Source organism: Silene latifolia, chromosome 9, assembly GCF_048544455.1.
Source record: "Silene latifolia isolate original U9 population chromosome 9, ASM4854445v1, whole genome shotgun sequence".
In the NCBI taxonomy this organism is placed as follows: Eukaryota; Viridiplantae; Streptophyta; class Magnoliopsida; order Caryophyllales; family Caryophyllaceae; genus Silene; species Silene latifolia.
The window spans coordinates 21,756,831-21,782,752 of NC_133534.1; the positions used below are offsets into that span (position 1 = coordinate 21,756,831).

General features: G+C 34.8%; 1 non-coding gene across 1 annotated transcript; it reads left to right on the plus strand.

Moving 5' to 3' along the window:
- Nucleotides 1-16,472: 16,472 nt before the first annotated feature.
- Nucleotides 16,473-16,579, plus strand: LOC141603655 (small nucleolar RNA R71). Its single transcript, XR_012525514.1, has one exon. It is a non-coding gene; the product is annotated as a small nucleolar RNA R71 (small nucleolar RNA).
- Nucleotides 16,580-25,922: the final 9,343 nt, after the last annotated feature.

Consider the following 25,922-nt stretch of genomic DNA (forward strand, 5'->3'; position numbering starts at 1 on the left):
GACATTTAATAAGACTTGTTCTTTATTTATTTGATTGAAATAAAATTTTGCTAGTACCACTTCGTCAATATTAGAAACCAGTGGAGGTTTTCATCATTGTACTTGATACATAGGATGATTAGAATATGACAACTAGCAACAATGAAGTCGAGAGATAGAGTCATTGTGTACTAAATCAAGTTTTTGGGTTTGGAGTTGTACTTAATTGTGACTATTAAGTACATAAACTCTAAATAAGAATACAAACTTGTTAAGATACAAAAGAGGTTTCACTTTTGTGACCCTATACACCATAATTTGATGTATGGCTAGCCCATTATCAAGATGATTATATTCTAAACGAAACTATAATATTATATCATGAAGATGATACAATACTCAAATTGGTAACCCAAGATCAAACCTAAGATTCTCGAACGATTAACACAAAGAGTTATCGAGTACTCTTGAAACCATTAGATTGTTAATGGTATATGCGTATCTTGTATTCAAAGCAAGATATCTCGTGCCTTTTGGTTGAAAAGGAGATCGAGGTTGTAAATCATTAATCCAAAATAGGTTGATCATTTTCTTTTACCAACGATTTAAGACGATGCTAATGTGTTCACTTAATAAGGTAAAAGAAAAATCTTTGAATAAGTTTAAAGAGTTCAAGGAATCACGATTTAGTCGTGATGGGATTATCAAAGTGAAGACTTTGATATAAGCCAAAGGAAATGTGATATAGTATCACAAGTTAATCTCTCTTAGCACACATTATGGAATAATGTGTGGTTGGATAAGAAATCAAACGCTATTCGATATGGTTTGGACTTCAATCAAGTTACTTTGAGTTACTAGATCTTTTTGGGGATTTTATCATTTTTGTCTAAATTATTTTTCCACTAAATCGAATCATATGAGATATGAAATGGTAAGGGTACCTTGTTTGTAAGTTTTCACAAGAAACAAATGCTCATTTTTCCCTTTTAAATTATCACGAGTACGACGGGTTTGCGGCTCGTGAAGCTGTCTTTCTAAAATATTTCTAGAAGACAGAGTGGGAGAAATTATTCAAGAGCCACAAAGAATGCCACAGAGAATGTTATGTCGCAAGAAACTGGTCTTTCTTGGCTACATGAGACGTTTTGTGTAAGACATTGTTTCTTCAAAACGTTGGTATTTAAATTCGTCACTTGTTAAAAATGATGAATTCATGCTACTTTTAAGAAAGTAAAGAGCTTATAACTTACAAAATAAATTGTTTGTTTCAAGTTGATTACTTCTAGAAAGTAATGAACATATGACTTACATAAGAGTGTTTAAGTCACAACTCAATACAAGGCTTAGAGCCATGAAAATCCGAAACAAAAGGGCTTGATTAGCGACAAAGGGTTTTGCACTAATAAAGAGAGATTTCAAAGCAAGATTGGTTGCAAAGGGTTTTGCACTAATTGAAATGCTTAAGTCTATTTGGATCTTCTTAGGGATTGTGTTTCATTATGAGGATACGCATACAGCATGTGAATCTAAAACCCACTTTTTCAAAAGAAGGAATGTATTCAATACATGTCATGAGTTTTATAGATTCTTGCAATCCTAAGATAATGTGCAACTTAAGAGATGGTCTTAAGTAGGACATCAATGAGTTAGAATCAATGTTTTGATCATGTTATAAAACTTTTCTCGATAAGTCGAGAAGTTGTGTTTATACATGGAGTTTAGTGGGAGTTACGAAAATTTTTTATTAGTCTTATATGTGGATGACATATTGATCATTACGAATGATTTAAGACTTTTGGAGTATTATAATACATCTTGAATATCCGGTTTTATGAAAATAAATCCACATGATATTAGCATCAATAAGAAGTCTTATGTTGATAAGATTCATGACTAGTTCAATTAAATTGAACCTATTTGATTGATTTCATTTGCTTCTGCTGCCGGATCAATTAAATGAGTAATGATGTATAACACTTCATATACTTTGAGTATGATGAGTTGTTTTCAAAATCGAATTTAAGTAATCTTTACCAAGTAAGCCATAAAGATTACCCTTAAGTGCTTGCAGAAGCATTAAGGAAGTAAAGAAGAGTGTTTATGATGCAATTTTGTGTAAGGGTGTTACACAAGTGACAATTGACAATTGAGATTGCGCATGGTTTCCGACAAAACCATAATCAAAACACATTAAGATGTTTAAGATACCATTGTGGCTATGATATTAAAGAAATAGATTTATTGAATCATTCTAGGCAATAAAGAACAATGATAAATGTTTACAACGGAAATTGAGTACACTTGCAATCATGAGATGTGCAAGAAGGATGAGTCCCGCACACTGTGAAAACAGTGGGAGCTATTCTAAGGCTAGAGGGCCTATGTCTTGATTGGATTTCGACACGTACTCAGAAAGTTTTGTAATGCAAATGTATACATTACAAAGGAAAACGAGTATGTAGTAAGGTTGAGTAAGGTACAAGAAGTTGATAAAACCTACTAACCAAAGCCTTCTCATAGGCTTAACATGATGAGTCATGTCATTTCAATTAAATTGAGTTGAATAACTACATAAAAGATCGAATTAGATTATAGAATATGAAGTAGTAATCAAGCATTGACTATTCATATGTGATAATCGCATTTGTCGTTCGAGTTTTTACTTTAAAAACTCTCCTTTTATACTTTGTTACATCCAAACGGGTTGTAGAGACAACATTGAACCCCGTTAAAGTGAACACGGATTAGCATTGTATTCGCCCACAGTCACTTGTATGAGGTGACGTCTCGAAGTGACTAGAGTGTGATGCGATTGATGGCAAGTTCAAGTGCCATAGAGTCATGTGGGATGACTAGTCGATCACATAGGCAGACTGTTAGGAACATTTTGTCGGGCCTTATGACCGCTTATAGAGTTCTGGTAATTTATATAGCCTGGTCGTGGCGAGAGCTACTATAGTATTCTAATGAGTCGATTCTTTTGACTAAAGACTGTTCGCCTAAGATGGCACAGTTTCAGATTAACTTTGATTTGTGTTACTACGACCTTCGTAAATGGGGTCAAATGGGCATATTTTGGGTTATGATGGCTGTGGCTAGTCGAAGGGAATGAGTGCGATAGGAATTGTACATCCCCTTCTCAAGGTTAAAATAATATCTCAGGGCCACTCGAGGAGTAATGAACTGGAATTGCGTGGCCACGCTCGGAAGGTATCCAGAGTGGATAAATCCGGTCAAACAGTTATTCTCCAGATCGAGGAAACCACTCTTGATATGATCACTTGCAAGTACGACCTGAAAGACACCTTGCATTGAGTGGGAGATAGTAATAGGACAAGAGAATTGGTGACGCACACTTGTCGAGGACAAGTGGGAGATTGTTGGAATATGTGTCCTCCGACAATAATGCGATCACAACTGTCGATCATAATGATCACATGTTTAAATCTCATTTTAAGGATACATGTGGGATATAATATTTTACAGTCAATTGGTCCACACTATATCGGTAATGATTGGTGACTAGAGTTTGACATTCTTGTAGTGCGACGGTGGTGATCGATTGATCCCCTTAGGTCATACCTAAAGGGTAACACTCTTAATAGAATATTTAATTGATCGTGTGACGATACGGGTTGATTAAATTACTTAAAATTGACGGACGATTTTGGAAGTAATATTTACGTGTCTTATTATAATTTAATTAAATTAGACACGGTCTAAGTAATCGAATTGTTTCATTGCTTAGATGAAATTATTGTTTACAGAAACAATTGAATCTGAATAAATAATTTATTATAAATACAAGATGTTGTGATTTATAATTGGCAAACCGTTTTGGTACAAGTAATTGTGAATTACTAAGTCAATTTTGTACATGACGTATTTTATTAATAAGTTGATTTTTAATACGTTAAAAATACATGACAATTTTACATGACTTGTGACATGTGACAAATTGACAAATTGACAAAGATAAAATAGAACCCATTTTATCTTATATGGACCGATTTATATGGAGGGAGCATGATGTTTAAATTGTGTTAAATAATTAAGTGGAGAACATAATGATGATGCTAGCTTGTAGCCATGCAAACCTAGTTTTCTTGATAAGAATTACTTGTTCATGCATTTGCTCACTTCACCTCTCATCTCCTCTCTCCCCACCGGTTTTGCATGGCCTCCATAGAGAGTTTTTCTCTCTAAATTTTATTCATTACTATTACACATAATTTCTAGTGTGAGAAATTTAATTTCCTCTCTACATTTTAATGAGAAATTAGAGAGATAAAATACTCCAAAATTCATCTACTCTTGACCGAAATATTCAAGAGTACAAACAATAGTTTTGGGTCAAATTTTAGTAAGATTAATATTCTTCTAGTTCAAATAATATTAGTCTTTAAGAGTTTACCTTGGGTATTCATCTTTGGGAGAGATTCTACCTTTGAATCTTGTTCATCCATAAGGAAAGCTCAAGAACTAAGTAAGGTAGGTGACCTTACTAGTGCCCAAATATCCAAAACATGCAATGTAAGGAACCAATTTCTTCTCTTAACTATTGATGTTTGCATGTATAAGAATAGTAATTTATTTTATGACTAAATAAATTTGAAACATATAGGAATATGTTATATAAAGAGATCTAGATTTCCAACACCTTTTGCATATTACAACGAGCAAGCGTTCACTTGCGAGAGGAGTATAAATAAAACTCGTATCAACAGGGCAGGCAACAACTAAAGCACCATTAAAACCTAGGAAAACCATTCCTACATTCAAGGAAGACCTATTCCACATTTTACACAAAGAGCATGGAACATTTGACTAGGCAAAGATAATGGCAGAAAGATTAGAAGAGTCAACCAACCATCCCCGGATAAATAGGACACGGGTCCTATTAATCAGGAAACCATGAACCACCCTAAAAGGAACTATTGAAAGGCTACTATAAAGAAAAAAGAAGAAGGAAAGAAGGAAGACACTTGTTACACACTTACTCACTCATACTTTACTCTCATACTTGTATTCAACATAATATTTAGCATTATCATTAAGCAGCCATAATCTGCCTTTTCGCATGACATACATATTCCTTGTCAGGATATCTAAAATCATAGTAATAATCCCTCCTGGCTTGGTGTCCGTGGTTTTTTCCCTTATTCCCATGGTTATTCCACTTATAAATCTCGGTGTCTTACTTTTGCATTTAGTACTTTATTCTTTCTGCCATATTGGGCACGCTATTTGTTTTGAGTTAGATTACCCCGCAAATTATTCCCTGGCAAGATATTATCTCCGTGAGAATTTCTGTTAAAACACCAACCACCGAGAAATCATCCATTAATACTTCACTTTCATTCTCAAGAAATTCGAAGAAGATTGACATCATGCAACGTTGGGAGGTCAAAGGTGCATTACATAATACAAACGACATTCTTCTATAAGCATACGTTGGAAGGTCAAAGGTCACTTGGATGGATAAGGATTTGGAAAAATCCCGAGTATCCATCTAGGAAACAAAAGAAGTCACGTTGAGCCAAACGCTCCAACATTTGGTCGAAAAAGGGAAGTGGAAAATGGTCTTTCCGGGTGGCCTTGTTCAACCTTCTATAATCCACACATATGCGCCACCCGGTTACGGTTCTAGTAGGTATCTATTCATTCTTGTCATTTCTAATCACCGTCATCTGGGAAATGTGTCCTCAACAACAGTGCGATCATATGATTTAAATATCATTATTAAATCTCATTTTAAAGAATACAATTGGGAAGTATTTTTACTGTCAACTGGTCCACACATATCGGTAATGATTGGCTGACTAGAGTTTGACATTACTGTCGTGCGACGGTGGTGATCAGTTGATCCCTTAGGTCATACCTATAGGGCAACACTCTTAATTGATTATTTAATTAATCGTATAATGTTACGAGTTAATTAAATTACTTGAAAATTGACGGACGATTTTGGAAGTTAAATTTACGTATCGCATTGGAATTTGATTAAATGAGATACGGTCTGAGTAATCGAATTGTATCTTTACTCAGATGAAATTATTGTTTAAGGAAACAATTGAAATTGAATGAATTATTATAAATACAAGTTGTTGTGATTTATAATTGGTAAAATATTTTGGTACAAGTAATTATGAATTACTGAGTCGATTTTTGTATATGACGTATTTTTATTAATACGTTGATTTTTAAATGTGTTAAAAATACATAGCAATTTTATGTAACATGTGACATGTAACATATTGACAAATTGACAAAAATAATATGAGATCCATATTATACAAAGGGCCGAAATTTTGAAGAGAATAAAACCCTTCCTCTTCCTCTTTTACACGGTTTTTAAGGGGAAGATTAAGGGTTGTGTTTTATTCTTCTTTTGCCCATTATTACTTATATATACTAGTAATCATTCATTCATAAAACTAAGCAAAATATCAAGTGTTTTTAGAAAGTAAAATTCTTCCTCTTCTCCTCTCCTCTCAAACGGTTTTGGGAGCTAAAGAGACCATATTTTTGGGTCAATTTTCTTACAAAATTAATATTATCTAGTATACATAATATTGATTTTAATTAAGAGTAAGCTTTGGGTATTAATCCTTGGGAGAGATCCTACACTTGGGTCTTTGTTCATCCTAAAGGAAAGCTCAAGAACAAAAGAGAAGGAGATCTCTTTTGTGCCCATAAGAACCGAAAAATCAATGTGAGAATAATGTTTCTTCCTTACTTTGTTTTAATGTTTGCATGCATAAGATCATTAGTTAATTTTATGACAAATTAAATTAAACATATATGAGTATGTTAGTAAATATATAGATACACCTTTCCTTCAATTGGTATCAGAGCCATGGTTGTTTCCATGCAAATCGGTTATAGTTTTTCCGAGTTATATGATTAACATACAAAACTTGTAAATTTGTGTTATTATGAAATATCATGAAATTAATTTATGCATGTTAAGTTTTTGGTCCTAAAATGTTTTTAGGATTTTTTGGTTAATTTACGGATTTTATTGTTCATTTTATATAATATTGGCATTAAAATGTGATTTATGATTAAAATGTCATTTTTGGACGAAAATTAGCTAAACTTCGAATTTTCCAGTGGTTTTTGGATATGTTTTCACATATATTATTATTAGATGATCTGGAAAGTTTCATAATTTTATGAGTTCTTATGCTCGAAAAATGGATTTTTCATTATTAAATTCAGATTTAGGTGAAAAATAGGTTAATATGAGATAAATTTCGAATCTGGTCATAGCAATTTAGTATGTTGTCACATGCAATTTTATAAGATGTGTGTACAATAAAAGGCTATAATGAAGTCTTCATGCATGATTTATGGATTTTGGATGAAAAATAGCATAAATAGTGACTTAATTAGTAAAAAATTGCTAAAACATACTTCATGACTAAGGAAAAACTTCACATGTTGCTTTTTATTGTCTTTTTCAGATCTAAAATTGAAAAGTTGATGAATATAATTTTCTCATGTTTTTTTTTTAGTTAAAACCGATAAACCGCAACATTGTTTTTCCGGATAAAATTTCGAAATTTTTAACCTAAGTTTTTGAACATTATGAGTGTCATGGTATTTTTCAAGAATGTTCATGAGTTTAAATTTTGAATTTTGAATTTATTTGAAATTTTATGATTTATTTGAAGTTTATAGCATTTTATTATAATTTTAAGTCCATTATGAACAAATATGAGTTAATTATGGTCAAATAATTAGTGAAGACTAAATTTTGAGTCCTAAGAGGTTAGGGTAATTAACTTATGCATAAATATGAATTTATGAAATTTTTGGTGATTGTAAAATGTTGAATCACGCAAATCCGTAAAAACCGAGTAATATATGATATTGGCAAATTTAAAGGCGATTTAGCATAAAATTGGGCATGTTCATACATATTATAATGCTGCATTTTCTTTATGATTGTCATAATTTTAATTATGTAATTTTGAATTATGTAATTTAAGTTAGTATGCCCTTAGATTTTTATTGGTATTACCCGAAATGTATGGGAATATCGATTCGGTTGTAATTTTTATTGTGATCTCGTATCACCGTCTTGTAATTTAATAGATTTATTTTATTATAGTTACAAATGTATAATAGGAAATTATGTATTTTATTATGTAATTTTAATTCATTTCGGAGTTCCCAAAGACGGATTTCTTCAAGATGACGATACATTAAGACGGTGTTACCTCGAGATGCGTTCCACAACCGAAGTTCAAGGGACCAATGGAGTTGGTTTCCGAATATGTAATAGTTAAACAGTTTTCTATTCTTAGGAAGGCCATACTAGGATTTATTTTTATGTTTGCATTTTATTTATATGTCGCATGCATCGCTAAATCGTCATAACTAAAACAAGCATCATCGTTCTAATCGAGTTCATCGACCGTGTCAATTACAATTATCGTAGTTCACCGCTTTAGTTCACTTAAAACGTGATAGATAATAAAATTGACATGACCTCTCGCTAAAATAATTAATTGAGACATAGCCTTACCAAACAGTAGAAACCATGAAAACCTATTTCGCGAGGGAGTGCACTCGGCCCTACCGGGGTACAAACCTTGTTACATAGGGGAAATGGGTGATGAGTGTTAATCCACCGAATTCATGTTGATAAGGGATGAATCGGCCCTACCGTGCCCGAGTTGATGTGGATTTGGATCATGGACACATTTATTCGAAATTTGGATTGAGCTCAACGGAAGTATTCATGACCGTAGTCGCATGTGTTCCGGGCTATAGATAGACATTAGAGTAAAGCTTATCGACCAAGAGTTCTAAAAGTAGAATCGATTAAACGTTAATCCACCGAGTTATATTGATATAGGATGAATAGGCCCAACCGTGCCTAAGTCGATATGAATTTGGGTCTTGGAATCATTTATCTAGTTGGGTAGAGGTCACTAGAAAAATGCATAAAACTTGTTTAAATTATAAATTTTTACAAGTATTATTAAAACGACATTTGTTTTACTCCTTTGTTTTGTAGACCACTTCTTTTTCTCATAACAAATGGCAACACCAACTCCTAACGCCACGCCTCTCGCTAATTCATCTTGGCTCCGATCTTTCATGGATCGATGTAAACTTGAAAAGAATGGGTCAAATTTCTCCGATTGGGATGCCCAACTCAAATTAGCCGCCCAAGGTGACGACAAGCTTCGTTACCTTACCGAGGCCTCTCCATCCGAACCTAATGCTAGGTTGACCATAGCTACTAGGGAAGCATATGAGGCTTACCATAAGGAGTCCGCCGCAATGAAAAACGTGTTGATATTTGCAATGGAGGCGTACCACCAAAGGAGAGCCTTTAAAATGGGCACCGCTAATGAGATTTACTTCAAACTTGTGACAATGTTTTCATAAACTCCGCGGATCGTCCAATATGAGGCGGCCGCGGCATTCTTTAATCTCGACTTCAAAGAGGGCCAAAAGGTTAGCCCTCATGTGCTCAAACTTATGGAGCTAGTCGAGACCTTGAAAATTCAAAAGATTGAAATCCCCAAAGAGCTTGTTGTAGATAGGATTCTACATTCCTTGTCCAAAATCAAAGCGTATGTTCAATTCCGGTTGAATTTTAACATGCAAAACAAGGATGTGTCTCTTGAAGAATTACATAAGTTACTTGTGCAAGCCGAGAGGGACATGGGGTTAAATGTGAACCCACCCAAGGATGTGCTTAACATAAGCACTAAAAGCAAGGGGAAGTTCAAGAAGAATGGGAGAAATGGAAAGAAGCAAGCACCCACTTTCACCAAAGCTAGGACTTATGAAGCTAGCACTTCAAAAATCAAGAAGGGTCCTCTTGATAAATGCCATTATTGTAATGGTATGGGACATTGGAAAAGAAATTATTCCAAATACCTTGGTGATATTAAGATTGGAAAGATCACTCCAGTAGGTATATGACTATCCTTTCTTTTATGTTTCTGATTCAACTATGGTATTATGATACAAAGTTGTGATAATGTATCTCCCTTTTTATTGTAAATAGGGCCTCCACCGAGCAAAGACAAGGGAAAAGAAAAGCAAGCATGATAAACCATCAAGAAGATAGGAATAGCTTTAATGGAGCTTTGCTTTTTATTGTCTTATTTTATTCATGCTTTGAATTTTAGAACTTTAAGTTTCCGTGTTGGACATGGAAAGGTATTTTGGATAATTGTTGTATTTTGGATAATGGTGACTTGGTTTGCAACCCAAGTCACCCGTGTTATCAATTTATCCTTTGTTCTAAAAATTCATGTTTAAATGCTTGCTCTTAGAAACATATAACTTATAGTGATCTAAATAGACAAATATAATGACGGGTTTCATTATATGTCCACATGCTTAAGGCTTGTGTATGATCATTTATAAAGTATTTTTGAGTCTATGAACTCTCTTGAAGGAATGTCAATCACCAAGTACACTTACGAAATCAAAAACTATTAGTCAATCTATGAGATAATTATCCTTGTGCTTCAACATCATTATTTGTGTCTCATATGCTATCTTTGAATCTCTAGTGTATTTATTCAAAGATAGAGTGGGAGAAAAATGAGGACACAACACCCGAGGCAAGACAACATGTATAGATGAGATCTATTGTCTCAACTAATCCTACTTGACTAGGAGACCACGTGAAGTAATCAAAAGAGTATATTCTCAAGATAACTACACGAGGAGACCAAAAGAAAGTTTTGGAAGAAATGATGACTAATGTAAAGTCTCGGAGTATATTCCCGAGATAACTACACGAGGAGACCAAAAGAAAGTTTTGGAAGAAAAATGACTAACGTAAAGTCTTAACGAGAGTTTTGACTAGTTTATGATAAATTTTGACCAATAGTTTCAACCTTGAGATTTACTTAAGAGCCTAAATGAATCAAGTAACATCCTAGTAATAAGCGATATTTATGACTAGAGGTTGCAAGGATTGATATACCGATATCTTCAATAGCCAAAGTTTTAAACCACGCATATGTCATTACTTAACCTCATTATGAAAATGAATTGGTTAAACCTCCTTCCGAAAGGGTATTTCGAAGGACGTGATCTAGATATTATTTATATTTAAACAAGTGACATTGCTACGTATCATTATGAAATGAACGAATTAGAGATTTAAAATCTCTTTCCATAAGGTTAAGATGAGACCTCTTAGAAATAGGAATTTTGAAAGGATATGATGGGAACATATATGGTTTCATGTTAATAACTTTGCAAAGCAACATACATTCCAATTTTGAAATGTTTTCGATTTCAAAACATGTGGAATTAAGTGGGAGTTTAGAAATTATCATGTGAAGACATGGAATTTAGTGGGAGCTATCATCCTATGAATATTTGAAACTCATTACTCATTAGGAATGACGAGCTAATACCTTCCTTAACAAAGAAGTATTTGAGTTTTCAATTCTGGATGAACATGGACTATGATGAATCCAACTACATCAGGAGATGTTGGATCAATATTAAGAGATACACATCGAATCAACATACACATAGGTTATTCATGTGAATGAAAATGGAATTACCATTAGCAGTCATGGTCGTTCATTGAACCTTAGAACGGTTGATCCCATGATTATAAGTCACTAATGTTTCCGCCATTAGAATAATCATGCACATGTCCAATTATGAATCATAAGCATAAGAGCATGATGAATCATTGGTAAGCCATAATAGAAACGTCATGAGTTCTCGAGTAGAATCCGATGAGCGATTTCAGTGTTTGATAGAATATTCTGTTATGTGTCAAGAGGTTGCACATATTTATGAAAATCAGAGCACACGTAAGGATTTGAGAAAATCCTAAGCCTTTTCAAGCTAAAAGGAGAAATAAGAATTTTGGAAAGATACTTAGTTGAATAAGAAGTTGCTAAAAACTAATCTTTCCTAATATGCTAGGACTTGTGAAAAGTGCTAGGCTAATCATCTTGACAATTTTGCAAGATTATACAAAACATATACCTAGTGCATTGTGTGTGGATGGAGTACTTGATCAGTACTAGTTATATCATTCATCACAAATTCGATCATTATGTGATAATCGATTAGGAAGTTCTTTCAAGATAAAGAACCAAAACCAAGGTCGGGAACCTTGATGTGTACTTGGTAAGGTTCATGCTATGAGTGATAACATGAATACAAAGGATAATATGATTATAAGAAGTTTTAACACATGGACACATGATGTGTTAAACCTCTATTGCATCAACAAGTGTATACACACTTACGATGTACATCACAAGGTTGTAATATGGTATTGACTACCCGAGTGTGATGTTGACATTTGTCGTTTGAGTTGTTATTAACTCGCCGTATACTTTGTTATATCCAAACGGGTTGTGATGACAATTGAACCCCGTTAAAGTGAACACGGATTAACATAGTATTTGCCCATAGTCACTTGTATGAGGTGACATCTCGAAGTGACTAGAGTGTGATGCGATTGATGGCAAGTTCAAGTGCCATAGAGTCATGTGAGATGACTAGTCGATCACATAGGCAGACTGTTAGGAACATTTTGTCGGGCCTAATGACCGCTTATAGAGTTCTGGCAAATTTATATAGCCTGGTCGTGGCGAGAGCTGCTATAGTATTCAAATGAGTCGATTCTTTTGACTAAAGACTATTCTCCTAAGATGGCACAGTTTCAGATTAACTTTGATTTGTGTTACTACGACCTTCGTAAATGGGGTCAAATGGGCATATTTTGGGATATGATGGCTGTGGCTAGTCGAAGGGAATGAGTGCGATATGAATTGTCCACCCCTAGTCAAGGTTATAACAATATCTCAGGGCCACTCGATGAGTAATGAACTGGAAATGCGTGGCCACGCTCGGAATGTATCCATGGTGGATAAATCCGGTCAATCAGTTATTCTCCAAATCGAGGAAACCACTCTCGATATGATCACTTGCAAGTACGACCCGAAAGACACCTTGCATTGAGTGGGAGATAGTAATAGGACAAGAGAATTGGTGACGCACACTTGTCGAGGACAAGTGGGAGATTGTTGGGAAATGTGTCCTCAACAACAGTGCGATCATATGATTTAAATATCATTATTAAATCTCATTTTAAAGAATACAATTGGGAAGTATTTTTTTTGTCAATTTGGTCCACACATATCGGTAATGATTGGTGACTAGAGTTTGACATTACTGTCGTGCGACGGTGGTGATCAGTTGATCCCCTAGGTCATACCTATAGGGCAACACTCTTAATTGATTATTTAATTAATCGTATAATGTTACGAGTTAATTAAATTACTTGAAAATTGACTGACGATTTTGGAAGTTAAATTTACGTATCGCATTGGAATTTGATTAAATGAGATACGGTCTGAGTAATCGAATTGTATCTTTACTCAGATGAAATTATTGTTTAAGGAAACAATTGAAATTGAATGAATTATTATAAATACAAGTTGTTGTGATTTATAATTGGTAAAATATTTTGGTACAAGTAATTATGAATTACTGAGTCGATTTTTGTATATGACGTATTTTTATTAATACGTTGATTTTTAAATGTGTTAAAAATACATAGCAATTTTATGTAACATGTGTCATGTAACATATTGACAAATTGACAAAAATAATATGGGATCCATATTATACAAAGGGCCGAAATTTTGAAGAGAATAAAACCCTTCCTCTTCCTCTTTTACACGGTTTTTAAGGGGAAGATTAAGGGTTGTGTTTTATTCTTCTTTTGCCCATTATTACTTATATATACTAGTAATCATTCATTCATAAAACTAAGCAAAATATCAAGTGTTTTTAGAAAGCAAAATTCTTCCTCTTCTCCTCTCCTCTCAACCGGTTTTGGGAGCTAAAGAGACCATATTTTTGGGTCAATTTTCTTACAAAATTAATATTATCTAGTATACATAATATTGATTTTAATTAAGAGTAAGCTTTGGGTATTAATCCTTGGGAGAGATCCTACACTTGGGACTTTGTTCATTCTAAAGGAAAGCTCAAGAACAAAAGAGAAGGAGATCTCTTTTGTGCCCATAAGAACCGAAAAATCAATGTGAGAATAATGTTTCTTCCTTACTTTGTTTTAATGTTTGCATGCATAAGATCATTAGTTAATTTTATGACAAATTAAATTAAACATATATGAGTATGTTAGTAAGTATATAGATACACCTTTCCTTCACGTCACCCCCCCCCCCCTTTGGGCACCACATGTATCGGACTAAGCCACCTACTATCCGAGATGGGATAGATGATCCCGATATCAAGTAGTTTGAGAACTTCTTTTCTCACAACTTCCTTCATGTTAGGATTAAGGCGGCGTTGGGGCTCAATAGAAGATGAGCTCTTATCCTCTAAGTAAATCCGGTGGGTTCAAAAGGAAGGGTTAACACCCATAATATCATCAATTGTGTACCCAATGACATTTCGAAATTTTCTCACAACAACAAGTAACTTTTCAAGTTCAATGTCATTGAGTGCACTATTAACAATGATGGGGTAAGTCTCATTAGGACCAATAAAAGCGTGTTTAAGAGTAGAGGGAAGAGGTTTTGATTCCACTTGAGGAGGCATGGATCTCTCATCAAGGTTACCGTCCATCCTTAAGCTCTCAAATTCCTTGTTTGGGTCTTATACAATTGTTGAATCCATAGCCAAAGCATATTTCAGGTGCTCCTTACAATGCTTCACCTTACCCTCAAGAAATCCTTGTAAACCTTTGTCTTCTTCAAATTTCTTCATGTGTACCCATTCTTCTACCATATCAATCATGTAGCATGACTTTGCTTCTGGAGGCTCTTTCATAGCCTTATTCAAAGAGAACTCCATTTTTTTTCACCAACTTGAAGAGAGAGCTTCCTATTTTTCACATCAATTAAGGCACCCCCTGTGGCGAGGCAACGGCTCCCTAATATAATGGGAATGTTTGAATCTTCGAGGATACCCATTACATAAAAATCACAAGGAATTTTAAGTTTGACTACTTTGAGTGGGATATCTTCCACAAGACCAATTGGATACCTCACCGATCTATCCGCAAGTTGTAAGGAAACTCTAGCTGGTGAAAGTTCATAATCCTTTAATTTCTTGAAAATCTTGAGAGGAATGAGGCTAATGTTTGCCCCCCTAAATCACATAGAACTCTCTCTATTTGAAGGGTCCCAATGGTGCATGGTATGGAAAAACTCCCCGGATCTTCAAGCTTTTGGGGGTACCTCATTCATCAGAATGGCACTACATTCTTTAGACAAATTTACCGTTGTTGAGGTTTCCATGGTATTCTTGTTGGAAATCAACTCCTTCAAGAATTTACATATGGTTTCACTATTTATGGTGGCACATATGGTTTCACTATTTATTGGTTGGGCTCTTCAATAATATTGGTAGGCTCATCAAATACCATCGGAGTTTACATAACTACTTCTACTTGAGCATCTCCAACCACCATTCGTGATTCAACCACAACTTCCGGTTTGCTACTCTTTCTAATCTTGATGAACACCCGGTCTTCCAACTTCGTACCACTCCTCAAATGTATTATAGCAATAATGGTCTTTGGGTTTTCCTCGGTTTTACCCAGAAACCTACCATTTGAGGCTTGCAATTAACTCATTTGAGAATCCAATTGAGAGATTTTATTATCCGTCATTCTTTGGGAGGCTCGCATTTGAGTCTTTAGTTGGTTGATAGACGATGTTGTCTCCTCTTATTTTTGGTTAGAGTGAGCAATGAATTGGGTTTGGGTATTCATCATTTGATCCATCATGAGCTCCATATTTGATTTAGGTTGAGTATCTTGTTGAAATGGTTATTGTTAGAAGGCTTGTTGTGTAGGTGGGTTGAGTGGTTGGAATGGTGGCCTTGGTTGAAAAGTTCTTCCTTGGAAACCCGGTGGACCTTGGTTAAAGGGTTGATTTTGTTTTTTGGCTTGGAAGTTTTGTGGGTTTTGTGATTTTGTTTGGAAAGTCGGGTTTTGCACATTTTGAGAACCATAGGAAAAAATCGGGTGGGCTCTCATTCCGGGGTGATAGTGGTTATTGTTGAAAGCTTGTCTAGCTGGACTAGACTCCCATACCCCATTCACTTGTTCCATGCAACTGACATCCCCCGTCATGAAAGGGCACTTATTTGGTGGATGCCCTTGATCTCCACAAAAATCACAACTAAAAACATGGGCTCTTGGTGAAGAATTGTTGGGTGTTTTAGAACTCAACAATGCAACTTGTTGTTTAAGCTCCTCTATCAATCCCTTAACCTCCATGTTATTCACCGACTCAACACTTGCCTTTCCTTTCCTTTTATGACGGTCATTGTTCCAATGAAAAGTTTGAGACGCCATCTCCTCAATCAACTCTTTGGCCATCTCGTGGTCTATTTTATCGAGTACCCCTTTCCCCAAATCGGAATCTAGATTCATCTTCATGTCATTGTGCAATCCTTCATTAAATTTGTTGATGAGATCATATTCACCAATCCCATGATGAGGACACAACCTTTAGAGGGCCTTGTATCTTTCCCATGCCTCGTAGAGGGTTTCATCATCGAGTTGAGTGAATCCTTGGAGCTCACTTTTAATCTTTGTCGTTCTTTGAGATGGGAAGTATTTGTTCAAGAATGCCTTTCAGACATTATTCTATGTTCTTAGAAATTCGGGTTCACAACTCCTGAGCCACTCCTTAACAATTCCCCTCAAAGAGTAAGAGAATACCCTAAAGTGGATGGCATCATCCGAGACTCCATTGGCTTTGTACATCTCACAACTATCCAAAACGTCATTGATATGCTCATTTGGGTTTTCGGTTGGACCTCCCCGAAATTGATTCCCTTGGACTAGTTGTAGTAGTATACCCTTCACTTCAAAGTTGTTTGCTTGAATTGGTGGCTTCACAATACTCGGGTTGACTATTGTTTTGGAGCCAAATTGTCTCTCATAGGAACCGCGACCATAACTTCTTCTTCTTCGGGAATCCCAAAAGGATTCTCAAAGAATTCTTGATTACCTGGTTCTTCTAATTCGTCTTCCACTACTAAAGGTTCTTCAACACTTGAACTTGATGCTTCTATCAAACCCCTTCTTCGTAATGCGTTAAGTCTCCTAGCGGTGGCTTCAATTTCGAGATCAATTGGGAATAATGTTGCTTGACCTCGTCTTTGACGCCTATTCATGCAAAAGACCTACATGCTCAAGAAGAGGATTAGTACCAAATAAATACTTAGTCTAAACTAGAATAAAACGATTAATACCTAGCCTTTGCTCCCCGACAATGGTGCAAAAAACTTGATGGTTCAAAGTTAAACCCGCAAATGCACGGTTGTCATTGCACAATATGAGGATCGAATCCACAAGGAGCGTGGGAGATTACCAATCGTTTTTAGTCTCGGGTTTAGCTAAGTCGACACAAATAGAGTTAAGATTATAGACTAGACAACTACACTAATAAAATGTAAATAACTAGAAAACAAAATGAACAAGTGAGATTAAGAAGTTGTTATCAATATTAAGGAAGGCCTAGGACCCGACTTCTCCTCCGACAATTGCTTCTACAAGCTTAGTTTCCTGTTAACTGGTCGATTAGGTAGTGTTAAAGAGGAAGACGGCTCTAGTTGGCCAAACACCTCCCTTCGGTCTCGTGAGTGGACACTAGTAAGCCCTTCCAACCCCCCTATTGGGTTCGAAGGTCGGGTACCTAATTCTGAGTTTCAACTCCCCCAAAATCATGCATTATCTTAATGGTGGTTCAAACTAGACTTAGGTTCATTAAGCTCGCGTCACAAATCTGGGTCATCCCACTACCTTTTCTCAAGGGTCGTGTTCAAACACAAAATTAGGGGTCTTCTCCGAAGGTTCTCCCTTTCGGTCTCAACCAAGTTTAACGAAAGACAAGGCAAAATCACACCATCCCCCACCTAATTGATTTTCACCAATGGTCAAGAGTGAAGGACAAGAAGAAAATTCCAACTAGTCAAGAACACAAATCAATCCCCTTAATTATCCTTTACCACCACCTAATATGACCAATTAAATGGGTCTTAACCGAGTAGGAAACTCATGTCGGGGATAATCGAGTCCTAGTATAAGGATAACTCACTATTCATTAAGACAAAATAACTATTAAAGATGGATTCTTTAATCATAGACATGATATGAAATTGAATACTATAATTAAACATGCAATAAATCAACAAAACTATGAGGAGAGACAAATTAAACTAATATGAAAAAGGATTAATGCAAAAAGGAACAAACTTTGGCACAAAAACTCGAAGATTCAAACTTTTATGAGAAATATCAACTAGAAACATGAAGAAGATGAACAAGAGAGAAAATATCTTATTTTATCAACAAAGAGAGAAATTCAAACACAACAATCAAATTAAAACTAACTAAGTGGAAGGAGAAATGTAAACAATTCAACTTGAAGGAGAGAATTATACCAACTTAATTGCAAAGAAGATAGCTTGGATTGAAAAAAGAATGGAGGATTCTTCAATTTTCTTACAACCCAATTTTTAGATCTAAAACTAATTGAGCACTAATTATGAAAGGATTAAGGAAAGATTAGGAAAAGATTAACAAAGTTCTTAACTTGGGAAATTAAAATTAATTGAGATCTAGGGTATTGTGTCTAAATACAATTTAGAGCGGTATTTATAGTATCCTCCTATTTAGGTTTCAAAAAGGGGACTTAAGAGAAAACACGGGTAACAGTGACAGCCAGCCGGCTGGCCGACTGCCGTCCACCCGTCCGGGGCCAAGGCATTTAATTTTTAGAGCTTGAATTCTTCAGGACGACCCTTCACCGGATGACCGGCCGCCGGCCTGTCGGCTCGGGGACATCTTCAACTCTTTTCTCCTCTTCTTTCACGCTAGCTTCCTCACGTGTCTTGTTCCTTTCTAGATTCCCCTTGGTTAGCTCATTGACCTACAATCAAATGTAGGGGATGGTAATAGTGGGAATTGTTAGAAATATATATCTCATTATACAACATATTCTTATATGTTTCAAATTTATTTAGTCATAAAATAAATTCTAGATCTTATGCATGCAAACTAAAATAAATAAGTGAAGAAATCATTTTCTCACCATATGAATTTCGGTCAAATGGGCACCAATAAGATCTCCTTCTTGTTAGTTCTTGAGATTTCCATATTGGATGAACATACATGACCTCAAATAGAAGCCCTCCAATTAGTTGCACTCAAGACTATCCCTCAAACCCACAAACTAATATGTACTAGATATTTATATTGTGGTTTACCTTAAAATTGATTACTAATACTCATATATTATATTGATAATTTTAGTAATCTTTTGAACAAATTTGAATCAAAAATTCATCCTTTTTGATGAAGATTAAAAGAGAGAATAATTCATGAACTTTTGCATGTGTTTTGAATGGTAGAGTGTGATAACGATAAAAGAACAAAAGCCCTCCAACTAGTAGAGAGGCCACACGGTTTTTGGTGAGGCAAGGGACCAATATATGGTCCTTCACTTTTCTTTTTGTTCTTTTCTATACCTTAGGCTTGTAAGGCTAGTTGTAGGTTAGTGATCATTAGCTTATTTTATCTCAAAAAATAATTCACCCACTAACTCCCTTTACACTCTTATTTTGGTCCATCTTTATAAAATGGACTACCATTTTATTTTTGTCAATTTGTCAGTTGTCACACAATATGTCACATGTAGTATGATACATGTTACTAATTAATTAAATGCATATTTATCACATAAATATCATTTTATAAATTAATTAAATTACATTCAACAAATTGACTAGTGATACTTGATCACATAAATAAAATGGGTCATATAATTATAATTCACAATATCTTGTAATTATAATCAACCATTCATTCTTATCTTTATTGTTTCTCAAACAATAAACAATTTTAGTAATAAAGCATTTTATTTACTAAAATAAATCTTGTTTAATCCTATTACAATAAGATATCAATATTCTCTCTCACAAATTGAATTGTTCAATTTTAAGGAATTAATTAATCTGTATCGGTATACAATTAATTAACCTTTTCAATTAAGGGAATCGTCATTTAGGTGTGACCTCAAGGGATCAACTGATCACCACCGTCGCACGACAATAATGTCAAACTCTAGCCAGCCAATCATTACCGATATGTGTGGACCAGTTGACTATATATGTAATGTATCATCCCTTTCGTATTCTTGTAATGAGATTTAATAATGATATTTAAATAATGTGATCGCACTATTGTTGAGGACACATTTCCCAACAATCTCCCACTTGTCCTCGACAAGTGTGCGTCACCAATTCTCTTGTCCTATTACTATCTCCCACTTAATGCAAGGTGTCTTTCGGGTCGTACTTGCAAGTGATCATATCGAGAGTGGTTTCCTCGATCTGGAGAATAACTGATTGACCGGATTTATCTATCATAGATACCTTCCGAGCGTGGCCACGCATTTCCAGTTCATTACTCCTCGAGTGGCCCTGAGATATTGTTTTAACCCTGACAAGGGGGTGGACAATTCCTATCGCACTTATTCCCTTCGACTAGCCACAACCATCATAACCCAAAATATGCCCATTTGACCCCATTTACGAAGGTCGTAGTAACACAAATCAAAGTTAATCTGAAACTGTGCCATCTTAGGCGAATAGTCTTTAGTCAAAAGAATCGACTCATTAGAATACTATAGTAGCTCTCGCCACGACCAGGCTATATAAATTTGCCAAAACTCTATAAGCGGTCACTGCCCGACAAAGTGTTCCTAACAGTCTGCCTATGTGATCGACTAGTCATCTCACATGACTCTATGGCACTTGAACTTGCCATTAATCGCATCACACTCTAGTCACTTCGAGACGTCACCTCATACAAGTGACTATGGGCGAATACAATGCTAATCCGTGTTCACTTTAACGGGGTTCAATGTTGTCTCTATAACCCGTTTGGATGTAACAAAGTATAAAAGAAGAGTTTTAGAGTAAAACTCAAACTACAAATGCGATTATCACATATTAATAGTCAATGCTTGATTACTACTTCATATTCTATAATCTAATTTGATCTTTTATGTAGTTATTCATCTCAATTCAATTAAAATGACATGACTCATCATGTTTAAGCCTATGAGAAGGTTTTGGTTAGTAGGTTTTATCAATTCCTTGTACCTTATTCAACCTTACTACATACTCGTTTTCCTTTGTAATGTATACATTTGCATTACAAAACTTTCTGAGTACGTGTCGAGATCCATCCAAGACATAGGCCTTCTAGCCTTAGAATAGCTCCCACTGTTTTTGTAGTGTGCGGGATTCATCCTTCTTGCACATCCCATGATTGCAAGTGTACTCAATTTCCGTTGTAAATATTTCTCATTGTTCTTTATTGCCTAGAATGATTCTAGAAAATCTACTTCTTAATTAACATAGCCACAATGGTATCTTAACCATCCTAATGTGTTTTGATTATGGTTTTGTCAGAAACCATGCGCAATCTCAATTGTCAATTGTCACTTGTGTAACACCCTTACACAAAATTGCATAAAAAACACTTTGCTTTACTTCCTTAATGCTTCTGCAAGCACTTAAGGGTAATATTTATGGCTTACTTGGCAAAGATTACTTAAATTCGATTTTGAAAACAATTCATCATACTCAAAGTATATGAAGTGTTTATACATCATTACTCATTTAATTGATCCGGCAGCGGAAGCAAAATGGAATCAATTAAATATGTTCAATTTAATTGAACTAGTCATGAATCTTATCAACACAAGACTTCTTATTGACGCTAATATCATGTGGATTTATCTCTATAAATCTGGATATTAAAGATGTATTATATTTCTCCAAAGTCATAAATCATTTGCAATGATCAAAATGTTATCCACATATAAGACTAATTAAAATTTCCGTAACTCCCACTAAACTCCATGTATAAACACAACTTCTCGACTTATCGAGAAAAGTTTTATCACATGGTCAAATCGTTGATTCCAACCAATTGATGTCCTACTTAAGATTCTCTCTTAAGTTTCACATTATCTTAGGATTGCAAGAATCTATTAAACTCATGACATGTATTGAATACATTCCTTCTATTGAAGAAGTGGGTTTTAGATTCACTCACTATGTATTTCATAATAATGAAACACAATCCCTAAGAAGATCCAAATAGACTTAAGCATTTCAACTGGTGCAAAACCCTTTGCAACCAATCAAACCTTGAAATCTGTCTTTATTAGTGCAATACCCTTTGACACTAATCAAGTCATTTATTTCGGATTTTCATGGCTCTAAGCCTTATATTGAGTTGTGACTTTAAACACTCTCATGTAAGTCATATGTTCATTACTTTCTAGAAGTAATCAACTTGAATCAAACGATTTCTTTTGTAAGTTATAAGCTCTTTACCTTTTAAAAGTAGCATGAATTCATCATCTTTAACAAGTGACGAATTTAATCTCCTAGGTTCGCAAGAAACAACGTTTTACACAAAACGTCTCATGTAGCCAAGAAAGACCAGTTTCTTGCGACATAACATTCTTTGTGACTCTTGAATAATTCTCCCACTCTGTCTTCTAGAAATAAACTTGTATTTTAGAAAGACAGCTTCACGAGCCGCAAACCCGTCGTACTCGTGATAATTGAAAAGGGAAAAATGAGCATTTGTTTCTTGTGAAAACTTACAAACATGGTATCCTACCATTTCATATCTCATATGAATCGTTTTAGATTTAGTGGAAAAATATTTTAGACAAAATGATAGAATCCCCAAAATAATCAAGTAACTCAAAGTAACTTGATCGAAGTCCAAACCTTATCGAATAGCGTTTGATTTCTTATACAATCACACATTATTCCATAATGCGTGCTAAGAGAGATTAACTTGTGATACCATATCACATTTCCTTTGGCTTATATCAAAGTCTTCACTTTGATAATCCCATCACGACTAAATCGTGCTTCTTTGAACTTTTCAACTTCTTCAAAGATTTCTCTATTTATCTTATTAAGTGAACACATTAGTGTCAACCTAAATCTTTGGTAAAAGAAATTGATCAACCTATTTTGGATCAATGATTTACAACCTCGATCTCCTTTTCAACCAAAAGGCACAAGATATCTTGCTTTGAATACAAGATACGCATAAACCATAAGATCTAATGGTTTCAAGAGTACTCGATAACTCTTTGCATTAATCATTCCAGAATCTAAGGTTTGATCTTGGGTTACCAATTTGGGTCTTGCATCATCTTTATGATATATCATTCTAGTTTGGTTTAGAATATTATCACCTTGATAATGGGCTAGCCATACATCAAATTGTGGTGTATAGGGTCACAAAAGTGAAACCTCTTTTGTATCTTAATAAGTTTGTATTCTTATTTAGAGTTTATGTACTTAATAGTCACAATTAAGTACAACTCCAAAACCCGAAAACTAGATTTAGTACACAATGACTCTATCTCTCGACTTCATTGTTACTAGTCGTCATATTCTAATCATCCTATGTATCAAACATAATGATGAAAACCACCACCGGTTTCTAATATTGACGAAGTAGTACTAGCAAAATTTTATGGTAATCAAATAAACATTTAAAGAAGAAGGTCTAATTAGATGTCCCACAACTAACTTGTTGATTCTTCAATAATTTGGGGTAGTTTCCTTTCTCGTGTCCAACATTTAAGACAATGGAAACTTTATCGGTCGGGATTGATAGGTTTAGTATCGTCATTCTCAACAATCTTACTTTTAACATTACCTTGTATCAATTCCATTATAATCTTTACTTCTTGAACCTCGTCCTCATCTTAACGGTTTAAGAGAATGCTCCCACTTATTTCAATGAGTCTTTGCTTTGAGAAGCAAAATTGAATTCATGAAGATCACTCTTCATTTGTTCGTTTTAGTCTTAAAACTTTCATTGAAGTGGTTGCGTTATTTTGGTCAATTACGAATTCTTGACAAAACTAATTACCAAAACAATTTATCGCTTCAAGGTACTTAATTCATTTAAGTACATGAAAAACAATCCATTGTAAGTAGATGTGTTAGTCTAGAATCAAAAACCTGTTTGATAATGAATAACTTTAATCTATACTCTTTCCAAGAGATCCTTAGCAATGGTTAATTCGAGGTCTTTAGAAGAAAATTCAAATTTTGTCTTTAGTTACGATGTTTTAATGAAGTTTTGAATCGAAATGATATCGTATATGAATTGTGGTAAAGAAATAGAACAATATAACAACGGAATAGTGGAAAACCTAACATTTATCGTTTTATTAATACTTGTAAACAACAAGTAAAGCATTTACATAGTGACCTCTACCCAACTATGATAAATGATTCCAAGATCCAAATTCATATTAACTTGGGGTACGGTGTGCCGAAATACCCTTTATTAATATTGTTGGGGTTGGTGTCCTTAACAGTTAGTGCAAGGACTTATAAACCTCTAAAAGGATCAAAGGGCATACTTTGGTATTATTATCAGTTGATCCACGTTTATCAATAACGGTTGGCTTGCTAGATAAGTTTGACGTTATTGTCATACAGATGGCGGTGATCAACTGGTCCCTAAAAGTCACACCTATAGGATACGTTCGAGAGATGTGACGGTATGAAAATACTGTCATGTAGATGCCAAAATTGACTAACCAGTTAGTCCGAGTTATTTGACTAGTAATTAGTCAAATACGTGATGTTGAGATATTATATTTAATACGGATTAAATATCATGGGCTAAGGCGAATTAACCAGTTAATTCGTGAAATTAAATATACGTGATTTATATTTAATTAAATGTATATTAAAATAATTATACAATAATGTTTTGTCGGACACGAATTAATAATTCAGCTAACCCGTATTATTAGCCGATGCCTTAATTTCCGATAACCGATAATGATTTATAATCAAACCCGTCATATACATTTTAGCGGAATTGATCGGACCACAGGTTAAAATATTAGGAGAAAGTGGAAAGCCCACTTCCCCCTAAAACCCACGGCTGGCCGAGCTAACAAAAGAGAGCATCCCTCTCTTTTGTGACCTAGACAATTTCATTTACAACAAAACTAGGGTTTTGGAGATCAAGCTTTTCTCTCTCAAACCCGAGATCTCTCATCTCGACAAAACACACATCGTTCTCCCTATATTGCAAGGCAATCGGAGAACACTTGTTCTAGCACAAGGGCATATCTCGGACCAAGTCTTGGGTGCAACGATTAGGAGGGAATCGCTTAGATTTCGATCTTTACGCCGCAATTAAAAGGACCCGAGGTTGATTTCTATACACTTATCGTTTCTATTGTTTTATCGTTTTATGACTATAAATTGCATGTAAATTTTACGTTATAGTCCTGCAATTTAAGGGGTAGTATACGGATATTAACCCACAAGTGGTATCAGAGCGAGGCCACGTAAATTTTTCATGTGTTTTTCATAAAACGATCTTGAAACGATTTTGTTTTGGCTAAAAATTTTGTCTCGGCAGCCTATTTTTCACTCGGCAGAATTTTTTTTTAAGTTGTCTGCGGTTTTTTTTTTTTGCTTTGGGAACCGTGTCTTGTTTTACGGTTGCTCTTGTTCTTTATTTTGTCTCGAAAACCAAACCGTGTCATGTTTTACACGGCTGTTTTGCTTCAAATTTCATGTTGTTTTTACATGTTGTTATTTTATACAGAGATTATAGCAACATGTCAAGTTTTTGTCAATTGTCAAATTTGTTTTGATGCGTTTTGATCAAAATTTTAATTGATTTTATCTCGAAAATCAGTTTTCACGAGGGTTTTGGTTTTTCCAGAGGTTTTCAGCCACTTTAGCATTCGATCGAGCGTATTTCTACTCGATCGAGTGCTGTTTCTGTCTTGTTTTTGTTCGATCGAGTCCCTGTTGTACTCGATCGACCCTGTCTCAAAACCTTT